The sequence below is a fragment of the Pinus tabuliformis genome, chromosome 2_2 (genome assembly GCF_031772625.1).
Source record: "Pinus tabuliformis cultivar Carrire ecotype Pingquan chromosome 2_2, CPIR1, whole genome shotgun sequence".
Taxonomy (NCBI): Eukaryota; Viridiplantae; Streptophyta; class Pinopsida; order Pinales; family Pinaceae; genus Pinus; species Pinus tabuliformis.
In genome coordinates, this window is record NC_142300.1 from 395,754,397 (window position 1) to 395,762,593 (window position 8,197).

The window sequence follows — 8,197 nt, forward strand, 5'->3', positions numbered from 1 at the left end:
ACAATAAGGGGTTACACTAGTAGTATAGGGGTCTAACAAATGTATTTATCAAAAGAAAGAAAAACAAAATTTTATTATTATTAATATGACTTATTAAAGCATGGGTTTCATACTTGGATTGTTAGGTCCCTATAATACTAGTAATTACCCCATTACTGTTGTAGTTGTATCCCTTATTAATATGGTTGCGCCCCTATCGTCCCCATATTTTTATTACTATGCCCCATAGAATCCCTCTATTGTTATTTTTGTGGTTTTATATTATTATTGTTAGGTCAGCTGGGTTATATTATGACTCCTTAGACTCCTATATATAGAAAGGAGGTTTTGTCATTTGAATCATCCAAGAATTGTTCATTTGTGTAATGTAAAGGAGGTTGCCCACTCGAAGAGGCTGAATTCTAAGGCGTTCAACTATCTTTTCTATCTTTTTGTGAGCTGGTTTCATAACATTTGGTATCAAAGCTTTGGATTCTAGGGTTTCGCTGCTCCAAATAGGTCATCGTGGCATTTTCGCTATAACTTTTTTTCTGTGACGTTTCAGAAGTGAAAAAAAAAACCCATTTGATAAGAAATCGCATTGAACCTTGGGTTCAAATTTCAGAGCTTTTCGCACTATATTTGCGGAGATATGATCTGAGGAAGTTGGTCTTTTTGCAGACTCCTGAATTACATTCCAAACAGGTGACCTAGGGAAAATCGTCATAAATTTCTCTCTGAGCATCGGATTGAAGTTTCGTAAGAAGATACAGAAAGAGGACAGACTATAGTTTCTTGTATATATTTTTCAGAGCCAAAGGTCGAAACAGGGACACGTGGCATGTCGTACAAGTTCGCTCTACTGAAGTAGTCTATAATCAGGTCACTGTGGGAGATTTGGCATAACTCTTCCTTGGAGAATCCAATTTGGATCAGACTGGTGGCATTGGAAAGAGGACACAAAGGGCTACTGCAGGTCACAATTTCAGAACTGGATGATCCGAAATTACAAAGATACATCAGAGGCAATATCAAGCTCCTTCAAAGTGAAAAAAGGTGTAGATTTTTTTAAATTTTTTCTTAAGCTTGGTTTGAAAAATTATTTTGAAGAATTTAAAGGGCATAGTAGAGCATTATTATCAGTAATTAATGCCCCGAGGAAAGAAAATGCAAACACCTAGTAAGCAACCTGAAAGCGCTAGCATGACTCATGAAGAAGAGGAAGAAATGCTACATGATATATCAAAATTACAAGACCAAGTGCAACAAATGTCACTCTCACAAAAGCTAACAGAAGCTAAGATAAATGGCGTGGAATCTAAGATAAAGGGTGTGGAAGCTAAGATGAATGGCATGGAAGCTAAGATGGACGATTTGAAGATAGATTTGAAGACAGACATGGAAGAATTGAAGATAAATATGAATAAGTTGCTACAAGAAATGGTCACTAATGGTGAAAGGGTAGTAAAGGAAACTCATGATGAGAACAAAAGAAATGTTAATCATGATTCCATAGACTCTAATGTTGGATCAAAGACCCACCATATTCCAAAAATCGATATGAGAAAGTTTGGTGGCAAGGACCCCGCAACATGGATATTACAGATGGAGCAATTTTTCGATCTCAATAATGTGCAAAACACACAAAAGGTATGTATTGCAACTTTATATTTGGAACCAAATCAATTTGTATGGTATCAATGGCTTTGCTCTTGTAAACAAATTATCGCTTGGGCAATTTTTACGGAAGAATTGACAGCACATTATGAGGACACAAAAAGCAACACTTTTTTTAGCCAATTGATAAGTCTCAAACAAAAGGGTTCAATAATGGAGCACATTGAAGAGTTCCAAAAATTGAACATAAGAGTAAAAAATATTCCAGAGGAGCATAGGATTGATGTGTTCATAGGGACTTTAAAGGATAATATCCAACATGATGTTCGCCTTTTGGAACCTGATTCATTAGAGAAGGCATTCAGGTTAGCAAGAAAAATGGAAAGCAAAATTATGGCAACCAGGAAGCATACCAGTCACAACTATAAAGATGGAAGTGTTGTTACCCCTAGCCTTCCACAACCTATAAGGTTGACACCACAACAATTGGAAGAAAAAAGAGCAAAAGGGCTTTGTTACAGTTGTGATAGCAAATACACTAAAGGTCATAAGTGTGCGGAGAAGAAATTATTCTACATAGATTGTGAAGAGGAAGAAGAAAAGGAGTAAGAAAGGTCAAAAGAAGAGGATATACTCTAGGAAAAAGCCTAGATAAAGAAGAAATGAATCTCACCATATCTTGTAATGCATTGGCTGGAATTACCACTCCTCAAACCATCAAGATAGAAGGACAAATCAAGAAGAAAAAGGTAATAGTGTTGATTGATTCAAGAAGTACCAACAATTTTATTCATTGTAAGGTAGCAAAAGAATTGAATTGCTTCCTATATCCAACACCAAAGTGTCAAGTGATGGTTGCAAATGGAGGAACGATAAATTTCTCTGGAAAGTTCCAAATATCAAGCTATCCATGGGAGAATATGTATTGACGAGCCCAATGCTTTCCATTCCAATGGGAGGCGCTGATGTTGTACTAGGAGTCCAATGGCTACAGTCCTTGGGTACAATAGCCTTTAATTTTCAAGAACTTTTGATGAAATTTTCTACGGAAGGAAAGGAAGTTGAATTAAGGGGTATTGCAGGGAAACCGGGAAAGATAATCAGCTCTAACGGTATGACAAAGCTTCTAAAAAAGGAACAAAGAGGTGTAATTGCACAATTATGTTCGCTAGATGTTTCCATATCGGAATCATCTATTTCTCCAGATCTCCAAAAAGTCTTGGACAATCATTCCAAGGTATTTGAGACTCTCAAAGTTCTCCCACCTATTCGTGATCATGATCATGCTATTCATCTGATTCCAGGAAGTGTTCCTCCAAACATCAGGCCGTACAGATATCCCTATGCCCAAAAGAGTGAAATTGAATGTATGGTTGCAGAAATGCTAGAGGATGGTATAATTCAACCTAGTCAAAGTTCTTTCTCTGCTCCAGTAGTATTGGTGCACAAGAAGAATGGATCATGGTGCATGTGTCCGGATTATAGGGAGCTCAACAAGCTCACTATTAAAGATAAGTTTCCCATTCCTGTCATTGATGAATTACTAGATGAATTGCATGGATCAATTTACTTCACCAAGTTGGATCTTCGTTCAGGATATCATCAAATCAGAATGAAGATTGAAGACATTCCGAAAACAACATTTAGAACTCATGAGGGTCATTATGAATTTTTGGTCATGCCTTTTGGCCTTACCAATGCACCTTCTACATTTCAAGGTTTGATGAATTCCATTTTCAAACCCTTCCTTAGAAAATTTTGTGTTAGTATTTTTTGATGATATACTAATCTACAACAAGTCTTGGAAGGATCATGTTGAACATGTTGACAGGGTGCTACAACTATTGGAGGAGAAACAATTATATGCGAAAAGATCCAAATGTTTCTTTGGAGTACAAGAGGTGGAATATCTGGGTCATATTGTATCTCATGAAGGAGTTAAGGTAGACCCTAGCAAAATTAAAGCCATTAAGGAATGGAAAATCCCCACATCCATAAAGCATCTGCAAGGATTTCTCGGGTTGACAGGGTATTATCGCAAGTTTGTTAAGAATTATGGGAGAATAGCAGCACCTCTAACAATATTATTGAAGAAAGATGCATTTTCATGGACTCCAGAAGCAGCAAAGGCCTTCGAACATCTTAAAGAGGCAATGTGCCAAGCACCGGTCTTAGCTATACCGGACTTCACAAAAACCTTTATTGTCGAATGTGATGCTTCAGGAAATGGAATTGGTGTTGTTTTAATGCAAGATGAAAGACCCATTGCTTTTGAAAGTTGTCTAATCAAGGGAAAGTTTTTACACAAAGCTATTTATGAGAAGGAAATGTTGGCAATACTACATGCACTTAAGAAATGGCGACCCTACCTAATGGGAAGACACTTCAAGGTAAAAACGGATCATGATAGCCTTAAATACTTTTTAGAACAAAGATTATCCTCTGAAGAGCAACAAAAGTGGGTCACAAAGATGTTGGGTTATGACTTTGAAATGATCTACAAAAAAGGGAAGCAAAATGTGGTGGCAGATGCACTCCCAAGAAAGGATGAGGATGTGGAAGCATTGTTGTGCGCCATTTCTATTATCCAATCAGATTGGATAAATGAAGTAAGGGAGGAATGGAAGAATGATGAAGAAGTGTGGGCACTTATTCGAAAGTTACAACAAGATTCCAGTACATCTGATACATTTAGCTGGCAAAATGATTCGTTATGGTACAAAGATCACTTATACCTTTGTAAGAATTCGCAACTCAAACAAAAGATTCTTATGGAATTGCATACTTCTCCCTTAGGAGGGCACTCAGGATTTTTAAAAACTTACCACAGGGTTAAGAAAGAATTTTTTTGGGATGGCCTTAAATCGGATATTCAAAAGTTTGTGGCGGAATGTTTGGTTTGCCAACAAAATAAAGTTGAAACAATTAAGACCTCGGATCTATTACAACCTTTATCCATTCCAAGCCAACATTGGGAGGAGGTTTCAATGGATTTTATCACAGGTTTACCCAAGTCTAAGGGCAAGAGTGTCATCATGGTGGTAGTTGACAGACTTACCAAGTATGCACACTTTTGTGCATTATCACATCCATTTAAAGCCAGTACAGTTTCTACTGCATTTATGGAAACAATTCAAAATCTACATGGAAACCCAAAGATTATTGTAAGTGATAGAGATCCCATTTTCACTGGAAATTTTTGGACAAAATTATTTTCTTGTCTTGGTACTCAGTTAGCTCATAGCTCATCTTATCATCCTCAATCTGATGGGCAAACTAAGATAGTAAACAGATGTTTGGAAGGATATCTTCGTTGCTTTGTATCTGATAAACATACACAATGGGTCAAATGGTTGCCTCTGGCTGAATGGTGGTATAACACTTCCTTCCATACAGCAACAAAAATGACCCCATTTATGGCACTTTATGGATATCAACCACCATCCATCACATCATATTTAAGAGAAAATTCTAAGGTTCAAGCAATGGAACATCACATCGAACATCAACAACAAGTCCTCCAACTCTTAAAGGATAACCTCGTGTTGGCATAGAATAGAATGAAACAACGGGCATATCAACATCGCAGCGAAAGAAGTTTTGATGTAGGTGATTGGGTATTCCTACAACTACAACCATATAAAAAAATGTCCCTCAAGCAAGCTAAGAAGGATAATAAATTATCACCAAAGTATTATGGTCCGTACATGGTGTTGCAAAAGATTGGTACTATGGCATACAAATTGGAGCTTCCTGCAGTGTCTCGAGTGCACCCAGTTTTCCATGTTTCATGTTTAAAGAAGGTTATAGGCGACAAGCTCCCAGTTCAAACAATATTGCCAGAACTTGACGAGGAAGGAAAAATTATATTGGAACCGGAAGCAGTCACAGAAACAAGAACTCGATAGCTACGAAATCGATCAATTTCAAAGTATCTCATCAAGTGGAAGAACTTATCTGTTGAAGATTCCACATGGGAGGATGAGAATTTTATACAGAAGCATCCAGAACTACTCAAGCGTTGAGGACAACACTTTTTTGAAGGAGAGGGGCATGTTAGGTCCCTATAATACTAGTGATTACCCCATTACTGTTGTAGTTGTATCCCTTATTAATATGGTTGCGCCTCTATTGTCCCCATATTTTATCATTGTGCCCCATAGAATCCCTCTATTGTTATTTTTGTGGCTTTATATTATTATTGTTATGTTGGCTGGGTTATATTGTGACTCCTTAGACTCCTATATATATAAAGGAGGTTTTGTCATTTGAATCATCCAAGAATTGTTCATTTGCGTAATGTAAAGGAGGTTTCCCCCTCGAAGAGGTTGAATTCAAAGGCATTCAACTATCTTTTCTATCTTTTTGTGAGCTGGTTTCATAACATGGATCATCATTTTTTAGGTCAAAGTCCCCATTGAGGAATTATATGGATTATACTGAGTCATTAGATTCATTGCCTATTTAAAGAGACCCTTCTTGGGCTTTGGAATCATGTAAAAAGATTTATTATTGAGTCAAATAAGTCATTTGTCACCTACACACCAAGTCGACCTCAAATAGGGTAATTCGACCTCACTAGAAGCCTATATATACAAGAAATTCCAATTCATTTGGAGCACTTACACTCACAAGTTCGATATCTAAGAGAAAAAGAGTGGAAAAAGTATGAAGTTGTTGGAAGAAGGAAGATCAAAGTTTCTGGGTTTGTCTCTCTCTCACTCCTGCGGACTTACTGGGATATTTACTGGAAGGACGAAGATACTAATGGGTCAAAGTTGTTATTGGGATAGCCACTGGGTTGAAGTTATTTTCGTGCTAACTGTTAGGTCGAAGTTTTTGTTGGGCTAATTGTTGGGTCAAAGTTGTTGCTCGATGAAAGTTTTGTTGTTGCTACAAGTTGTTACTAGGTCCAAGTTATTGTTGAAAGTGTTATCATCTACAGAAGGAAGAAAGGGTTGGCTTGGTGTGGAGGAAGTCTGTGTCTAGGTCAAAAGTCTTGGATTATCTCATGAAGTTATTAAGGAAGAGTTGTTGACCAGATTTTCCCCTAGATATGCGTTTTTCCTTGGTTGTCTGCCTACATCTAGTGTCTGCAATCTTTGTGCCATTGTTTTGGTAATTGCTTAATGATCTAAAAGATAAAATATGAACATAAGAAAAAATAAGAATATCACAAGTAATTATCTATATAAACAAAATATTTTTACCTTTCTGATTTTCTAACATGGTATCAAAGGTAAGGTGAAAAAAGGAAAAAGGCAGCTCAAATATCTATTGAAAGGCAAATAAGGAGTTACAAGGAGTTTTGAATAAGGGTTGTCAAAAGGATAATATAAATAATTCAAATCTATAATCTTTAATGACAACTTATAACTCAGTGAAGGGAGAAAACAAGCTAGAAGGAGCATCTAACTATAGGGCTTAGAAGAAGAGGATAGACCTCATCCTCGAAAAGAATAAAGTTTTGGATCTAGTAAAAGGAAAGGTAAAGAAGCCTACTAATGAGTCAAGTGATGCAAAAAAGGAAAAGTTTATGGAATACAAATATTGGCCATGACTCTAATGGTGGATGGAATAAAGGATAACCTCATCCTCTATATCTCCAACATAGACTCTGCTCAAGAAATGTATGAGGCATTATCCAAATTATTAACTATCAAGAATCTTGGTTAAATAGGAAGTCTTAAAAATGAACTAAGATCTATAAAGATGACAAAGGAAGACACTATGGCATCCTTCTTTGTGAGAATAACTAGATTAAGAGATGAACTCCAGGAAATTGATGAGATAGTATCAGACAAAGAGCTTGTAATCGTTGCACTTCTAGGTTTACCAACATCATGGAGTGCCTTCTCATCAAGTCTGAACAATTGGAAGGAGATTCCTACATTTGAACAACTATGCAATGCTTGCAGTCAGGAAGAAGTCAGGTGTTGCCACTTTTTTAGCACCTGTCGCATGAGTGCTTTAGGAGATATAGAAATTTTCCTAGAGACAACCTCTAGGTTGATTGTAGACCAGTGCCTAGGACATCTTAGATAGAGGAGTGCATGGAAGATTATCAATGGGATTAGTTTCACTCCAATTGTCACAAAGTTTGAAAAAGATAATAAAATGGGGCTTGGTTCAATAGCCCTTCATCAAGGTATACTCAAGCCAATACATGGATCCAAATGTTCAGGGGGTAAATCGAGCCAACCTCAAAGAAAAATGTCTGGTTCTGGTGGCCGACACACAACAACATGCAGCTTAATATTAACGTTGCAGTAAATTAAAGAGGAGGAAAGGGAGGAGGGAAATCGGTGCGTAGGGTTGATTGTAATGCAGAATCCTAAGCCACGATGTTCCAACAAAAATATGGAAGAGGGAGGAGATGAAAGAGCAGAAGGAGTGGAGTGCTAGTCAAGGTTTTAGACCATATACCTCATGGGCACATTTGTTGCTAAAAGCATAAGAAAATGTGTGCACATTACAGGTACTTAAGTAAATCTGTAGCTAAGATAGGTACTTTTTCTACTTAGTAACAAATATACAATCATGAACACAGGTGAAACCCGCAACTTCATTACACTATTTCAGAGAAGGAAAAACATATATG